This window comes from Cygnus olor, chromosome 4 (genome assembly GCF_009769625.2).
Source record: "Cygnus olor isolate bCygOlo1 chromosome 4, bCygOlo1.pri.v2, whole genome shotgun sequence".
Lineage (NCBI taxonomy): Eukaryota > Metazoa > Chordata > Aves > Anseriformes > Anatidae > Cygnus > Cygnus olor.
The window spans coordinates 28,910,743-28,929,274 of NC_049172.1; the positions used below are offsets into that span (position 1 = coordinate 28,910,743).

General features: G+C 36.1%; 1 protein-coding gene across 4 annotated transcripts in view; it reads left to right on the forward strand.

Annotated features, from left to right (window-relative positions):
• The window catches only part of FSTL5 (follistatin like 5), a 415,275-nt gene that overhangs the window by 66,183 nt on the left and 330,560 nt on the right, over window positions 1–18,532 (forward strand). Inside the window, exon 1 of one of the 4 annotated variants that reach the window (XM_040555981.1) lies at window positions 7,787–7,872. The exons of 1 other annotated variant lie outside the window; for it this stretch is intronic. The gene's annotated coding sequence lies outside the window, so the exon portion shown is untranslated. Of the gene's footprint in view, window positions 1–7,786; window positions 7,873–16,054; window positions 16,207–18,532 lie in introns of those variants that run through there. 2 more of the 4 variants (XM_040555984.1, XM_040555983.1) reach the window with 2 other exon arrangements.

The window sequence follows — 18,532 nt, forward strand, 5'->3', positions numbered from 1 at the left end:
TTGATTTCTGTAAGGGCTCCACTGTTTGTTGAAATCTAGGTTTCCTACTCACAGAAAACCCAGTATTAGGATTCTTCTTTGTAGCCTATCGGTGGATTTCCCTGAATGTTTCAGATTTGCTGTCCTCTGTACTAATGGTAGGTGTGCGCTTTCTGTAGAAAACCAAGTTTTCTTTTAGTGAATTCTCTCTCATATATGGGTATATTTGCACAGCAAACAAACAAGGAGCAGTTTTCTTCTTTCCTTGGGACCTACCTGCAGTTCTTACAACCTTCATGTAAGCTGGATGGCTGCATGTGAATATTTTTACTTCAAACTGCAACTTTCATATTTGAATGCAGGTAGAGAAGAGAGCTCTTAAAAAAGACCCATGTATTTCATATGAATGTTAATTTCTAATGTTGCATCCTAGCTTTTGTCACTAGCACTATATATGTACCCAGACAGCTTCTTGAAACTGAAGGGTGAGGAACAAAACAGAGGGAGAATGAGACCTTTCTTTTCATTTGTACTGCAGCTGAATATTTCAATCTTGAAATAAATAGGTGTTATTCATTAGTGCTCTCGATCTGAAACTTTTCTTTAACTAACAAGACATTTTTTAAATGTAAGAGAAAAATACTTCTTACATGGAGAAACAATAAAATGTTGAAGGATTCTAGTTTTTTAATATAAAAAGGGTATTTTGAATGGTTAAATTACATAGGTGACACTTTTTCTTTACTCACTTATTGAAACTTAGAAGCAAGAACGTGTTACTCTGCTGTGTTTTCTGCATTGAGAAGGGGATATTGAGGTCATGACAAACACTCAGTTAATAACTGCTTAATTCACCAACAGTATTAGAAAGTGAAGCTGCTCAAAACCTGTCAGAATTTACAAAATAGTAACTGAAGAAGAAGCTGCTATACCAGCTCTTTATAAAAATGACATGGCACTTCAAGGCTACTTGTATTGATGCGGTATATATTTGATCTTTATTCTTCACCTGAAATGGCTTAAAATTATCAAAATCTAATTTCTTGAATATTTTAATGCAAGCTCACGATTTTCAAGCCCGGATGATAATGAGTAGTTCACATTAATTTTCTGAGAAATTGAAGTGAAATCCTGTCACTTAATTATAGCATACATTCATGAATACATAAGTTTATAGGATAATAACCTAACTAATCTAATATACCTGCAATGAAAAAACATACAAATGATAGAAAGAAGTACTTATTAAAATATATTTTTTTCACCAGCTTGCCTTTTCTTTATGTCAGCATTATCATGATAGTGCAACAGTATGGGCAGGTTTTCCTTATTCTCACTTGATATTTCACCCATTTTTCTATTTCATCAGCATTTACCAAGTATCCCTGGTCCATTTGGGTACCAAACAGAGCAGGAAGGGCCCTTTATGGGGGCCCATGTATTTCCTCATGTTAACATTTTTCTTTCTTAAAGACAGCTTCAGCAAAATGTTAAGAAATTGCAAATCAGAAATTAGAAGTTTCAGACACATTTGGTAGTGGTTGCATAAGCCTGTTCCCACAGAACTAAATCTTTTTTTTTAAATAATTCTTAGCTAATGCCAATAGAACAGCTAATATGTACTAACATTCTTGTAGAAACATTAACAGTGAATCATAAAACTGGAAAGGAAATTTGAACCATTTGAGCTTGAATTGCAGACTTTAAGCTGATAGTAATTTATTTTTTTAAAGTTGTTGCTATGTGTTGAAAGATATGATAATAATGGTATTTTACAGCTAAGTAATTTGTTTTGGCAATTATTCATACTAGAAGAAAGATAAGAAGTAAAGTTAATAATTCCCTTATTTTCTTATGCTGTATACAAAACCTCATTACAGTAATTTATTGGTTATTATATTTGAGGAAATTAGTTAATATATTTTCTTGGTGTACTTGAAGGACAGAAATAAACGGTTCCACAGGAGACAGATGGTAAAATAATTGCATGCTGCATTTATTAATATTGAATAAAAAGAGCTACAACGTCAACAGTTGTGAAAGCTGCTGAGTTGTGAAAGCTGCTGTCATGGCCAGCCTTACCTTTGTTGTAACTCCTACACACGGCTTTGAAAATGTATCCCTCAACAGCTGTCTGCTTAAATGGTAGCTGTGGAGTGAATTCTAACTTCGTTGACTTCCTAAAAAAGGAGTCAGTCACTATGTGGCTTATTAGCATAATTAGTTGTCATAAAGATGCAAGCCTGAAGATGTACTTGCTAATTAGCCATCTGAAATCTGATGGTTGTGCCTCTTCCTTCCTCCCCCCATAATCCTTCTCTCTTATTGAAGAGAGATGAGGATTGTATGATACTTCTAAAAAATCACTTACTCCAATATTCTTTCATCCTGGAAATCGGACTTAGGGAATTCAGGTAAAGGGAACAATTCCACATTACACAGAACTTATTCTTGTGTCTATTGTTTTTTGTGGGTTCTGTGGAAGATGGATTTTTCCAAGTTTTTAAAGTATCTTTTTGCGCTTCTTGGAAGATGTTGAAATGTCAATAAAAGCCATGTTGTTTTTTTTCTGTTTTTTGCATTACAGAAGAATTTCTTATGGTCAGATGAATATAACAAGCTCTGTCATCTTGTGATAAAATTTGTAAAGAAATTCACTTATACTATTATTAATTTTACACTGGATAAAGGAAACTTAGACTCAGATGGTCAAGTGCTGAACTCCCAGTGAGTTCAATAGAAATCACATGTTTCAGATGCTTCTGAGAATTCTGAAAATTCTCTTTGGTATCTAAGTAAATCCCAAGGATAACCAACTTGAATAGGGACCTTCCTTTGAACTTGTGGGCTTTTATTGCAGTTATCTTGTTCTACTCCAGTCTTTCCTGCTACTACTTCTAAAAGTCATTTACATACTGACATATTTTTTTAGTGTGAACTCTCTAACACTATTATCAAAACTTACTATATGGTGTAACATTTCTTGTGACAAGCTTAATGTTGTGGAATTCAAACCCAAGGTTTTGACTGTTAGAGCAATCTGGAGTTCCAGGTGTTTGTTTATATCTAGCCCTAGAAGTAGGGGAAAAGATACTGTGTCCCAGTAATGCATATTTCTTTGGTTCCAAGAATATCTCTTCAGCAGAAAGCTGGAGGTCAGTCCCATCTGATTTTCCATATGAGCTGCTGATTAGGGCTTTTTGCATTTTAAGTATTGGGACTCATAGGAGGATTTGGTCACTGTGCCTGTGTTCTGTATCCTACAGAGTCAACAAATTTTCCTGACTGCTCGAACTACAGAGGTTGTAGTTGTGCAAAGAAGCAAATATTACACACCTAGAACTTTTCTGAGTTGAATAAGAAACCATTTTGCCAAGTGCCTCCAGATTGGAAGACAAATGCTGAGCAGGGGGTTGTGAATTCAATTTGGGGTTTATCTAAGGGTTATATTAGCAGCCTGAACCCTAACTTGGATTTAACTGTTGATGTATGCTGGCACAATGCCAATGAAATCTGGCACCAGTCTCTCAGTTACCACCACCAAGATTCAAGGGCAAAAAGTTTTATTGAATATTTTGTGTAATACTTAATGTGAAACTATGAAAGATGCATTTATTGCAGGGGGCCTTTCAACAGCTACCAGCTTGGATTTTATGAACAGTAGGTGAGCAGCAAGCTGGCTAAAAGAAAAAAATAAAAGGTCAAGTAGCAGGCAGCTGTGATTGCAGACTTTTGTAAGAGGGAAAAATATACCTGCCTACTGTGTCAAATTAAAACAGTGGCAGCTGCATTTCTTCCAGTGTGAAGCTGAGCAGTATTTTGCAGAGTATAATTAAGCTGGAAGTGAAGCCTACAACTATTGTGGTCAGCATCAACATTTCTTTAAAATTATTTTCTCTTCTTGGACCTTGAAGGAACAGCAGAGTAATGTTAGACTGAGTTTACAGTATTTTTTTTTTCACTCCCAAGAAAGTTAAGAAGTCAGACAGGAGCCCCACAAAGTCATATGCAACACAAACATTTTATAATCGTCTCTGACATACTTACTGGTTTGCTTTATTGAAATCAGTGCTTGGTAATAATTGGCAGATGTATTGATACGTTACTCCAAATCTTTCACTTCTCTTTTTGCTAGAGTAAATTTTATTTCCAATCTTGTTTAGAGGAGAAATGGTTAACAAGATGTACAATTCAGATTTGAGAAATAAGCTCGTTTTAAACAACAAAGTTCTCCAAGCCATGGTATTTATGCTGTACATCCTAAACAACATAAAATGTTTACCTTGGCTATGTATAGTAAGAGATGTAGAATGAAGTTGCTACAAGAAATTGTGGATTTTGATGAGAAGCATGTTCACCTAGCAAAAGTAAAAATGAAATTTGAATGGTAGTTGTCATAGGAAATCAAGAGAGCACTGCAAGGGAATTAGTAATTACCTGATTATATCCTTGTGGATTTAGTCAAAAACTTGAAGTGCAGAGGAAACAGCATTATGACAATTGAATTGCGTGAGTTTGTGGTAAAAGCAGAGCAGAATTCTACAGAACGGTTTCTGAGGACACAAAAATCTGGAAGAAGAAAAAAAGCAGAAAAAAATACCACAAACTGATATATATGTTTTGATGACATTGAGAGATAATATTAGTCATCATAGCATGGAATATGAATATGGCAGAAATTTTTAATTAAAATTTACTGAGAGGTACCCATGAAAAGTTCGATGTACTATATTTCTGATAAAGGGTCAAGTATTGAACTCACTTATTTTGAGTTTTATTTATAAAACACTGCAGTGTGCATTATAAAGTGAACACCACTCCTCATGCCCCTGGATTATCACCATATCAGGAGATAAGTGGAGATTTAAAATGTCTGACATATCTGACACTTCAAACTAGCAACTAAGCCTGGAAAAGAACCTTTTGTTGTACCAAACTGTATCTCATCTCCTTTCTCTGTTTATTTGCTACAGTTCAATTTTCAGTGTGGTGTCTGCTTTGTTTAGCTGCTTTCAGGGTAGCTCATGCTTTAGATCCATTAGGAGAATGTTTGGCTCCTAGCTAACTAGCTTATTTGAAGCAGTTATTAGCAATGAATGTATATGAGTACACTTGAATTTTGGCATGATCTCTTCTCAGTTTTGGTATTTGAGGAAGGTAATATCTGAATTCACAATGACAGAAAACCGAGTTAGGTAATTTCAAGATTATAACTGCTCCCAGCCATTTTTAATGGAGTAGTAACATTCAAAAATCCAATCAAAAGACTTCTATGGTAAGAATGCAATGAGATTTGCTTAAAATTTTGCTTGTTTTTCAAAATAAAAAATGATTTTTTAAAAATCTATTGTGCATTTTCTGATCTTGGTTTAGATCTGAGCCATTTACATACACTCATATAGCAATTCTTTATTCTGCAATCATCAGGCCGAAGAGTTAATATTAAAATAAATATTTTTAAAAAGTGAATTTAAGGTGCTAACAAAACCACATAAAACACCAAGGAATGTAGCATTTCTATTTCTCTGCTTGTTTCATGTTATCCATGTGAGTAGTTCTACCTGACTTCATTTCTTCAAAGTTAATAGGAACCTTTCAATATAAATTTTAGTGTCCTCGGGGGCCCTATTTGTAAACATATTTTGTGACCCAAAGATGTAGGTAAGCAGGCTTCTTTGTAAAACCCTGATACACTGCTATCCCTCTAAAAATGCGTGTGCATTTATTGCATGAAAACTTTGTGCAACTGTGTTTTGCATTGAGTTACTAAGATTACCTTCTGTAGAAGGTCTGCGGAGAGTAGAAGATAGCAAATCATCTTAACTATATAGCCCTCCCAAAGAAACATAATTAAAAATGTAATTTGCCCCTTTCCATGAAATGAGTTTTAACATGAATGCTTCAGTAAACAAATCTACCTATATAATTAAAGCAACACACAAAAGCTATTTAAAGATCATAGAAGGAGAAATATGATATAAGGCCAGCCTAGTGTCTCATCCTACAATCATTTTCAGTGCCGATGAGACACAGGTGTATGCTACATAAATAAGAAAAAAATCTGAGTGTGATGGATGTGATTATTATTCATCTCAAACATCCTCTTTCTTTTTTCTTCCCTGTTCTAATTAGGTAGTTTCCAGCTGTTCAGCATTTGCTGCTGTGAGATGTGCCATTGGAGAATCACTTCCCAAACTAAACAGAGCCATTCTGAAAGCAGCTTTCTCTTAAAATACAATTAGGAAAGCTATGGTAGATACTTAAACAGAGTTAGATAGGCAAAAAATCAGTACTGCAAGAAAAACAGAATGGAGAAAAATGCATATAAGATAGATAATGTAAAAATAGAAGAAATCCATATATGCAGTGGAAGGATAATGTGAGTTCTCTTGCAACAAATAATTGACTTTATGTGGATGATTCTACAATGGTAACTAAAAAAGTGGTGCTTGTCATGAGCACAGAAGCAGCTGTATCTCTCCACAGATTAGCTGTAGTTGAACATAACATCCCTGAAAACGGGTGGGCGCTTAGAGAAGTTGAAAAATGGTAGTGAAGTGCAGCTTTATAAATTTTGGCTTGTCTGTCTTGCAGTTTGATGTGGTTCTATGCTGCGGGAAGGACAAATATTGCAACCAAGTCTCTAGGGTGGTGTATGAAACAGAAAATCCCAGGCAGTTTCTTTGGGCTAAAGAAATGCATTTACCTACTCAGGCAGTAATTGCTTGTTAGTCTGTTTAGTTAAGCAGCAAGGTGGCTACGGGGAGGTCTGGACTAGAGGTGTATAATGGTTCTTCCTCCTCACTCTTGGGTGCAGCTGGCAATATATATATGTATTTTCTATCACAGTCTGTTTACTTTCTCCTTCTTCACTGGTCTGCAAATTCCATGCTGTCTGAGCTATCTATGGGATCTTTCATTTACAAGAGATAGCTGCTCTTTTCTTCTGTTCTCTCTGTTGTGTGAAAAGTCAGTTTTCCCCTCCTACCAAGGCTGCATCCTTTCAGCAACAACCGACTGACCCTTTTGGATTTCTGTTTGTACCTTCCTGGCCTCTGTTACCATCTTGTGCTTGTACTAGTGGGATCCCCTGTTACTATCACAGTTTATTTTCTACAGTGGTCAAGCTGCAATTTCCTGATAATGCAGCACTAGTGTTTTATTAGTTCAGCTTGTTCACATGTATGCTCCTTGTCCTAGTGTCATCGAGTAGCTGACTCTACCAAGAGGCTGTCAGGAGATGTACAGATAGATAAATACAGTGCTTTCAGAACTACTTGTTATGCATGTCTATTTGTTATGGTAACAACACTACCATATAATCAAAGTTGTTTTGCAACGCAAATAACTAACTGTTTTTATTCCCTAAAAACATCTGGGAAAAGCATCGTGCTTGGTACAACAAAGTATGGCAATTTTATTCAGTTGCATTTGTACTTTTGATTTCCGTTCTGCATTTGAATATCTGAAGGAGTTTGAATTAGCCAGTATTCCTTTCTGGTGGCCTCTAGGGAGAAATATGAATAAATAAAATTCAGAGCTTCTCTGCCCTGTTGTGCTGGTACCTGAGACATATATGCCACATGTAGGATGGATGGAAGGAGACCATCCTCTCTTCTAGAGATGAAGTGGGCAGAGGGTTAGCACAGGTGTCAGAGCAGTCCCTGATGGGTTTGAAATTTGCTAATTACTGCTACAGGCACCTGCTGCTCCTCCCCATGGCCTTCGTCCAATTAAGATAGCAGCTCCTTCTCCCATTGCACAACATGCACTTTTTTCCTCTCCCCAATGTCTTCCCAAAGAATCAACAAGATTTTAAAAGTGTTTTTCAGCTTGCTGGCAGCTGTACAATTTGCGAGTGCAAAACAGGCTTTTGCTGTTTGTTGAGAACAGGTAAATATTATAGATTTGCTTGCAACTTTAAAAATAATCTTTAAGTGTTAAATTTTTTTCATCTATAAAAAGCTTTCAGTGTTTTAGCGGCACAGTTCAAAAAAGCTAATATAACCATTGAATTAACTGTCTGCTTTCTATAATTAGATGAAAAAGGCTTAAAGGCTTTATTGCTGAAGGAAACATGCAGGACAATTTAAAGCATATAACCTGAGCATTAAAAAAAAGAAAAGGAAAGAAAAACTTAAAAGATAGTTTTGCTGTTGAAAGAAGTTTTACTATTCTGAGGTAATGTGCAACTACTGGTTATTATTTTTTAATATTGTTTTCGTTGATAATATTATTATTTTTTTTCTATTAATCATGCTTGAATATGAAAATTGTCTGGCTTTTAAGTGTTAGGTTTTAAAACTTTCCCTGCTTCTTATGTCTTATTTGATAACTTAGTGAAGTGCCTCTATTTATAGAATTGATTTGTCATATAAACTGTAGCTGTTTTGTGGTGATGTTTTTTTCTCAAAAGAGACATTATCTAATAAAATGGCATAAATTTTGACTAAATTATTAACTGAATTTCAGGGCACAAAATTGCTACAAATACCTTAAGAAAATGTACTTATACTATTATATACAGAGTTTCCACTACCTACAGTTTGAGGGGCAAAAAAAAAAAAAAAGTTGACTATAGCTTGTTAAAATAGTTTTGAAGGAATCGTGAGGACGTGTACAAACACTTATTCTTTCTGTTATGCATCTGTCATGCATATATGTTATGCCTATCAGATTCCAGCAAGAAATGGAAACAATAAAACACAACCTTTCTAAATGTTACAGTGCGTGGAATTAATATATGTATGCTCAGATTGCACAAGAGTATTCTAAAGTGGAATATCCTTCTCCTTTTTCATGGCTGTAGATTCATGTGTCCTCCAACTTAAGGTTTTGTTGTGGCCTGATGGTAACGTGTTTCTCCTGTCCTTCCTTGCCTAAAAGCCCGTGCTCATCGTGCTTCTCAGTTTTTCCTCATTTGGACCCTGTTAAGTCTGAATTTGCTTCTACCCAAATATGAGGCTTTAAAAAAATATATTTTCTTTCACTTTAGTCCAAATAAATGTTGGCCTAAGAAATGTTCACGTTAGACTAGGCAATTAGAGGTATCAAGCTGGTCTAGTATCCTGAGGAGTCACATACAATAGCTCTCTTAAACAGCCACATATTTGATGAGTGTTTTCAAAGTCCCACGCTCCTGGCAACAGTATTTTTATTTATGCACAGCTCATTCCCTGTAATGACAGTTATTTTGGCTTTGAAACAAAACAGATTGTGGAAAAGTAGTGTCAGAAATTCAGAAGTACTGGCATTTAGAGGAAATCATGACTAATTCATTTTCATTTAAAGATGATCTATGCAACCATGCACTACAATTTTCCTCTTTCCCCCCGCATTTCTCCTCTTTCCCTATCTGCAGCAATTGCAACAGTCAGCAGCTGCAAACCACACACTGTGGCTTGGGAAGGGCAGACATGGCCAGTTGTGGTGTTTTTAAAGTAGAGGAGAAGGGATTTCACTCTACTGACATCGTGAATGAGGGATAGGCTTGAGAGCCTCTCATTCTTATGCCATGCTACCGCTTCCTCTGAAACAACAAATATCAAATGAGATTTTTCTATCAGCTGAGGTTTAGACTAATATTTTGCATTAAAAACTACTGGTTTTATTTATTCGTACTGAGCTAGAAAACAGTTTGGCGGGAGTTGTCAGAACAGAACTGAGCATCCTTGCTTGCTGAGACTTGAACACACAGCGTACATGTTTGTAACTGAGGTGATAAAATGCAGCGTACTCTTGCATATTTTATCAATACTTTTGAATAAAATGTTCAGTTAAGAAGTTACGCTTCCACTGACTTGTTGGAAAAGATCTTTCATGGCCAAAGGTGGATAGGTTAAATAAAATATTAATCTGACTGGTCAAAAAAGGTCAGGAAAAAGAACCATTCATTTTACTCCCCCACTCTCGTAAATCAAACTTATATTGGTGGACTTCATGCATGGAGAACTGGAAAAAAATTGTCTCAATGGGCAAAAAGTGTTGGCTTACATGCAGAAACCTAATAAGGCGATTGGTAAGGCTTGATAAGGTGCTGCAGACAAGCCCCATGGGTTTATTCTGCCCTTCAGCTGGAGTAGAAGGAGGTGATTTCTGCCTTGCCTTCTCTTTAGATTGTTTCAATACATGACCTGTGCTTAGCATCTTTAAGGAAGTGATTCTGCATCGTATTTTTTCTAGTCAGTGCTGAAAACTTAGAGTAGGTGTGAAAATTTGTTTGTTTGTTTCTTTTTGGAAGTTTAATTAAGGAAAATAGATGCAGAGTATTAGGTGAGAGTGACAAAAGCCCATCTGCAGCCTGACAAAGGAGCAGAGAGAGACACTGGCAGGCTGGGAAGCCCAAATATGACCATGTCCAAGGTCCATCCCAGGGACCTTTGGCCTGCCACACAGCCAGAGGAGCACGGGGGCATGCTGAGGGACAGGAACCCAAAAGAAGGGCTCAGAGGAGGGGTCGTCCTGCCTGCGGCCCTCCCAAGACAGCCCCAGCTTCCAGATGTGAAACCCATCATGACGAGACAGTGTTGGAGCAACCTCTGGGTGGCGGGGTCGTGCCCAGGGGTATGGGGCCTGTGGGATGTAGGGGATCACTATGGGATATTTAGGGGAGGAACTAAAGGCAGGGAAGGGGGTGGACTGAGGTGATTTGGGGAGCAACAGGCATGGGGAAAATGGAAGGGAAAGCGGGGTAAAAAGGACCAATCACATGTAACTTGTTTGGTGCACTTGTCAGGCCATTCCTGTGCCTGATCGGTGCAGTCTGTCCTATCCCATTATTGAATTGTCTGTGTTTGTGCAGATGCTACGTGTGGCCTATGTGTATATATGTGTTGTATAAAAGTGCTGTGTGCGTGTGTGCATACTGGGAACGCATGCTTCGCCTCGCTCCTGGTTGGCCCCCGGTGCAGGGACCTGTGGTGGCCTTGCCTCTGTGGGGCTGCCAGATATGGCCCTATTCCTCTAACAAAAAGGTTGTTTATGGATACGGTTGATCAATAGTGTTTTTTTTTTTTTTTTGTTTGTTTGTTTTTTTATATATCTAAAGCCGTGTCTGCCTAGTTGATGTATGAGGTTTCTGGCGTGCCCATCTATGTTTTGTGTTTGAGGAGGAACAGCGTGTATTTTTAGATGAGAGTGACCATACAGCATCTGAACAAAACTTTCCCTGAGGCAGGTACTTTGTCTTCAACAGTGGCAGGCAGCCTTTGTCTAGGAAAGCATGCAAGCTCTGAATATGGTGTGGTGCTTCAGGAAAATGCTCTCTGTCCTCCAGCACCTTGAGGTTAATGGAAAACTTTATGAAGACCTTATCTCTTCCTGAACTTTTACACTAAGGCAAAGTAGGCCTTTTGGAAGACCATAAGTGGGAGAGTAGCTATGTGTTGATGTTGGTGATATGGGTTTAACCATGAGCTCAGCACAAGATATATTCTTCAGTAAGGAATGTAAAATATTGTAAGAAATGTAAAATATCGGTTTTGTTTTATGGACTTTAAAAGTATTTCTGATTTTTTTTTTTTTGTGCTTAAATGATACTGACACAGGTGTTTGTTTTTTTGGAAAGGTCTTCACATTAGACAGAAAAAAGGTCTTACTGTGTGCATGTGTATGGTCATTCAGCGCATCTCAATAGGTTGTAATTACACAAATTATATGTGGAAAAAAATATGCGCAAAGTACAGTCTCAACCTAGTAGTTTTCCTTGCTTGTGATTTTTGTCCATGCCTTATTTGCTTGTAACAAACTAATGAGAGGACTGAGTGTTTATTTTTTATTTTCTAATTTATTTTAACTGCAATTCTGGCCATATACCAGAGGAATTCTGAAGGAATAAAACTTGTGAAGGAGTAATGGTACAGGCAAATAATACTTCACAGTGAAAACCACAGCCAAAAATTATTGTGGGTTCAGATGCACTATGTGTGTAACACTGTTTCCATAGTTGTTTCCTATCTTCCCATAGTTTAGATTGATTTATAACAAAGGATAAATCCTGCTAATGCTGTGGTGGGTACATCACAGAAAAAAACACTAATCTTATTTGAACTGCTACTAATGTTTGCTTTCTGTTTCAATTATCTTTAGGAAGCCAATCACTGTATCTAGTAGCAATTGTTTGAAAGATGAAGTATATCCACTGTTTCCATTTTATTTAGATTACTTGTAATGATGAAGGCCAAGAGGTTGTACCATTCCTATTCTATTCATAAATATATAAATAGAAAATCTGTGTTTGTTTTTTCCTATTCAGTTATGGGATAATTTAAATTTCCATGATTAATTACCTTCCTTTTTAATGGTTCTTTCTAGTTCATTTGTACCTCCTGATGTTAATATCTTCTTACATATTACATTTTTTCCAAGCCCATTTCTGAAAATAGTCTTAATTATTGTTCCACATCTGTCCAGTTTCCCACCAAAAAGTGAAAAATTTGTTCATTATGTTGCTTTCATGAGTATTTTTTAAAGTTCATACATATATATTTTAAGACTTGGGAACATATTTAAGTGTGCTTTTTGTAATACATCTGAAGATACTTCGACCTTTAAGAAGTTTCTATGAACTCTTATGAACTTTTATTCATTAACTAGAAAGAACAAGTTCATTAGTGTAATAATATGATATATGTTGTTGAACTTTTCTGCAGAATTCCTAGCAATTTCATTAAGTATGAATAATTTAGTGGTCTTTAATTAAACTTTCATGTACTCTTCATAAGTAAGTTGGTTTTAACCCTTATATGTAACTCAAATTAAAACAAAATGTTGTAAGATTTATTGCAGTGGAGGCATAATTTTTAAATACTGACCATCTCCAGTTTAAATGTCAAAATGCTATACAGTCTAAAGACTAGCAAGAATAAGCTTGTGTGTCACCTGATAAATTCTCTCATCCTTTATTGTGAATAACTTTGAAGAGTATCTGAAAAGTACTCTTTCTATTCTCATTGTTTTAGGGTGATCAAAGCCACTTTTTTCACTTTATACCATTTTTACAGCATTCTTATAAGGTGCTTACATAAACAAAGAAAAACATATACAGCATTTTTGTAAGCACCATACTTGGCTCTGCTAACACGTAACTCAAGATGAATTATCAGCTTGAATTACGAGTATCTTGATAAAACTGAAATTGGTAGGTTCTTGTATGTTCTAACTACATGAGCATTTTAAGAAGTAATTATTTTTCGAAACCCAATTTAAGTAAAGGAAGAAGCAGTTGTATTTGTAGCAGTGCTCTATTACTTTTTAAAGAGCTTTCGAACTTGTGTTACTTCCACAAGGTTCTTCGTTAGCCAAACTACCTTGTTTATTTATAATTTTTACAACAGCATATAAATCACATAACTCATGCTGTATATTTCTACACTTCTTACTTTTAATAGTGTAGTTGAGTTGAGTGGCTGAGAAGAAGCTCAGTGCCAGAACTTTAAAACACATTCATAAGGAGATCCTTGTCCCATTTTAGGGAGTCTCCCAACCACTGGTTAATGACTCATTTATTTCTTTGGGTTATATGTGTAGTGGATTTGATTCTAAATCAAAGTTGTTGTTGTAAACCCAAAGTGACAAAATAACATTTCTTAAAAAGCTTGCATTTTTTTTCTATTTTGCTTTTATTGTTTTACACTTTTTTCTCCTCAAAAAAAAAAAAAGAAAAAGTTTGTGCATGTTCAGTGGAGCATGAAAAAATGGTGCTCCGTGCTTTATGAGGAGGAAGGCTGCCAGTGCAGTTTGGCTGGGAAATAATGAAGTAAGGATCTGTGTTTAATTTTCTTTTGCTTCTGTGCGCATTGCTTTACTATAAGTGGCTGAGTCATGGGCTGGCTTGCTGAGTAGGTTATTGATTCACTCTTCGGTCATATTTTCATTTTTCCACAGTTCTGGCTGCAACACATCCTGGGAATCTCCTCACATGCTGAGGTCTACTTGACCTCTGTCAGCCTAGCAGTCTATAAAACTTCATTTGTTGATCTGAGCATAGTGGATATTCATATACTGACATACAGTGTTCAGAGAACTAGCTGTGCACGTATTCTTATAAGAAATTAAGTTAAAAATAGAATGTAAATCACTAATTCATTATTTTAGTTATATATTTCCTGAATAATGTATTTTCTCTCTCTCTCTCTCTCTCTCCCCAACCCTCCCCCCCGCTTCCACTCTGCTCCATCTTCCTGGTCTTTTGGAACTACACAAAATTCTAAGTTGTGGAACGATGTAACCAAGAATAGTCCAAATAAATCATTAAAATGGTGCTTAGTGAAATACAATACGAATAGTTACATCCTACATATATACAATTGCTATGTAAAGCAATGTTCTTACATTCCTTTTAACAGAGATAAGAAAAAGTGATATTTGAATTCCAGATTTTCCTAGTTTATGGTCATCATTGCCTTAGCAATAAAATCTGAATTTCAAGCCACATGTGTTTGATCTCCACAGTGTCTGGAAGACATAAATCCAGACATATATAAATAAATAGCACATCAAAACTGTCCTGTGCTGTTTGTTCCTGGACTTCTGAATGTTCTCTGGTACTGCTGTGGTACTGAGTGACATTTCGATGAGCTTGTATGTACTAGCTGTCATGCTGCTGATGTTCGTTTTCCCTAAGAACTGGACTCTAATGTCCATATTGTGTGACCCCCCAAAAAATACTGCAAAGCACTTTTTTTTTTTTTTGGTATGCAGAATTGCTGCAGTAACTGTATGCATCAAAAATGTTAGTCCTATGACACCTTATCTCTTGATAACTTCTCCAGAGACCGGAATGGCACACTGAAGTGACATAACAGAGAAGTAACAATATTGTAGTGAAGTAACTATACTTAGCATGAGTATACTTAACCTATTAGCGTTGTTACTAATTTAGAGAGATTAGAGATCATTTTTCACTGTCATTTAGAGAAGTCATTCAATCTGCAACACTGGAACCTGCTAAATATGTTAGTAAACCTGAAATAAATGTAGCTGGGAGGAGCTTACATGACAATAGTTTTAAGAAGTCCTGATTTACGTTCATGAAAATATAATGGGCATACACCATGTTTCTAGCTTTTCCTGTCTTTTGCTCCAGCTGAGTTTGAACCTCTGCTGAAACTGTCTATGAATAGTTATGCTTCTTACTGCATTTAATAATCTGTTCCCTTCTTTAATTTGTAAATTAATTTCAGATTTGTGAAGTAATGCTGGTAAGCCCATGGAACTGGAGAGGAGAGAGGAAGGCAAATATAAAATACAACAAATAATATATAAATTTACATGAAAACAAACCTTCTGCTTCTAACAAAATCTGTTTTACTAATGCAGGTGGTATATGTTAACTATTTACAGTCATAGTGTGCTACATACTTGGATTTTGTAAACATTCTTTATTACTGTGATCTTCTTAATGTTTAAAGTGTAGAAGACAGCAGATTTTCTGTTTCCCTGCATTTCTTTCAACGTATGTGCTTCATTTCTCTTTCTTCTTCTCTCTTGAACAAACTGACATTGCTAAGAGATGGTTATAAATGGAGATAATTAGATTTAGTAACAATATCTTAACCACAGGCAGGCATAATAACAATGATTTTTTTTCCATCTGCTTACCAGGTTCATATCTCTTCCTAACACAAAAACACTTCAGCAAGATACATTTTCTATGTATTTGATAGCATTTAGTCTCAGGGCATTCACAATGTACTGTTAAACCTACACGGTAAAGGAACTGCTGATTGTATTTGAAGATCTGAGCATATATTATAAATATTGCTGGGATAAGAAGCTCATGCAAGAAACTGTAAAGCTGTAATAGCAAGTTGCTATACAGCAACTTTTTTTTTATATATTCTATGTTCATCACTGAGTTACTTGGAAGTCATAAATGATGCCTGTGCATTGACTCTTGGTATTAAAGAGCTGCCACGTCCCCGTTGGATGTCTGGGTGGCTCCTCCATGCATCCTCAGGCAGGGATGGGGAGGCTGGGGGTGAGATGGGTGGAAGAGCAGATCCAACTCCTGGAATGCTGCATCAGGGCAGAGCACAGAGCATGCTCCTGTGTGTGGCTGGTCGGAGGGGAGAGCAGCCCTTCAAGGTGGTGCTGGGCGAACTTCATTTCCAGGAGTAAAGGTAGCCCAATGAATGCAGGAGCAAAAGGGACCTTTGGATGCAGACATTGGTGACAGTCATGCCTGTGTTTACTGAGTACCATGAGCTAACAGTCCGCTTTGCATTGGTAATTAGGAATGTTTGCTGGAAAATATATTGTGTATAATGTTGTTGTTTCTGCAGTCTTTGAAATTTTGCTAAGGACTACTAAGCTAAGTAGATAGAGGCTTTTTCGTTTGTTTTTATCAGAAATTGAGTCAGTCCCTTAGTTATGTATTCATATGCGGTGGGGGATTTTTAAATCCATATGTATGTGAAACCCAAACAAATAACCTGATTTGGCAGACAGCAGGAGCAAACATTGATTTCTCTTGCTTAGTACGTTTGAAAAAATTGAGCGGTGTATTTTAGTACAGTTATAAACTTGCTGGCTTCTTATTCATATTTAAAGGTCTAAGATGGATTTTTTCATTATCTATTTCATAAAGACCTTTGCTTAACTATTGATATTTCTAAACTGAAAATGCAGAAAAATCTGAGATTAATTTTGCAGTCCTTATTATCAATTAAATCTTACTGGGAAAGTTAAATACTGATATGAAGATGCTGAAGTATATATATTTGCACGATGCTATCACTGCTCTTTGGTATTTCAAAAGATTCAGTTTTGCATAGCTATTTGACATTCACTCCTGTTACTGCTTTTGAGAGGGCTGTTACTAATTCCTAGCTCTAATTTCACTCTTACATGTGCTGTATAGCCCTCTAGCTTTCTTACTTTGATGGGAGCTGCTCAAGATTCATAGGACCAAAATTCCACCCCAAGCTCTGGAGAGAGTAGTTGGAGCAATCTTCTGATACAGGATGAGCTGTCCTACAGCAATGTACATCTCAATAATTTCACCAGTGTCAATGGCGTTACTTCAGTTGGGCAAACTAGGTCACTGAAGGTTACTGGCCTGAGGTCTTTCTGGTCATCTCTTAATTTAACTAATTTTCAGTTTTCAGCCTGTAAATCAAGTATATTTATAGCTTGGACCAGATATAGGGAAAAGGAATGATAATTGATTAGTATGTTCAATGATGACACTATATAAACACTGTATTTCAGCAAATAGAGGAAAAATTAATTAACGTCTAAGTAGTATACAAAGTGGCTTTCAAAAAGGCAATAAAATTTAATAGTTTTATTTGTCTGTAATTATTATTAGATTTTATTTTTTAACTTTAAATGGTGGCACAAACTGGATATTAAAGGGCATGAAAATGATTTATGGTTCTAGACAGAATAATCAGACTACCAGTAAAGTGAGCCACAGGACGTAATCATTACAAATACAGACCCTATTTAGACGTTTGTTAAAAGAAGGCAGCTGAATGATACACAGGAGAATGCAATTTCAACAACAATTTGAAAGTAAAAAGTCTTCCTTTTACAGAAAATGTAGATGTAGTTTTGCTGAAAAACATTGTTTTATTTACTGAAAGATTACAGAATTTCTTCCTAATTTACAAGGAGAATGCCAGGACTGAAATATAAATTGTTCTCAAGGGTATTTCAAAAAATATCTGAGCCTTTTGAATAGTTTTCCTTTTCATTTTTAAGGACATTGTTCTTTTTGCAAGTGAGGCCTACTTCTCTGCCTACACTAAAACTTCCTATAGAAGAGAGCATCAGAAACACTTTGATATCTTTTGGTACCTTAACAGGTATTAAGACAATGAGAGTATTACCTATAGAGTACAAAAATAACAGGAAATTGTCCTTCTTTTTTACATAATGTTTTTCCCAGTACTTCTGAGAGATGTGGTGGTGTTGACATTCTGTGAAGCTCATTTGTCCTTGTTGCAGTCAGAGGGCAATGGCTGGGCAATTTTCAGTAAAATTAATTGTTGGGCCTAAAAAGTAAGCGTTGAGCAATGATCATTGGAGAAGTAAAAGCAGTGGGAGTAAGGAGGAAAGGGAGGGTATGCTGTCACTGCATAACTTTTTATAATTTTAGATTTTTTTTTAATGTTTGCAGCTGTGAAAGGAGAGTTGTCCCAGATGGAAGTGACACGTATTTAAGGAATTCAAACATTGTTGACTTTAGGAAGTATTTCATAGAGACTTATATTTGTCATCAAACGTCTAGTTGATGTTCTTGCTCTTTCAGTAAAATAACTTCCCTCCCCTCCGCCAACCTAGCCTGAGGTTTCATTGCAGAAAGTGTCCTTTGAGAAGGATTTTCCCAAGCTACTGTTTCATGGAACTTGTGTAAAAATCTGCTAAGATAAAGTATTGCAAGTAGTTGTAGAATAAAGACTTTGAGGAGCAATTTCCAAACAAGGGCAAATGTAAGTCTACTATAAGTTATTGGCTAATATACATATCTCTTATATCATTGGAGTCCTTATGTACCATTCAGTTGCTCTCCGGTGTAAAGCAAGCTTTACAGCATTACACAGAGGTT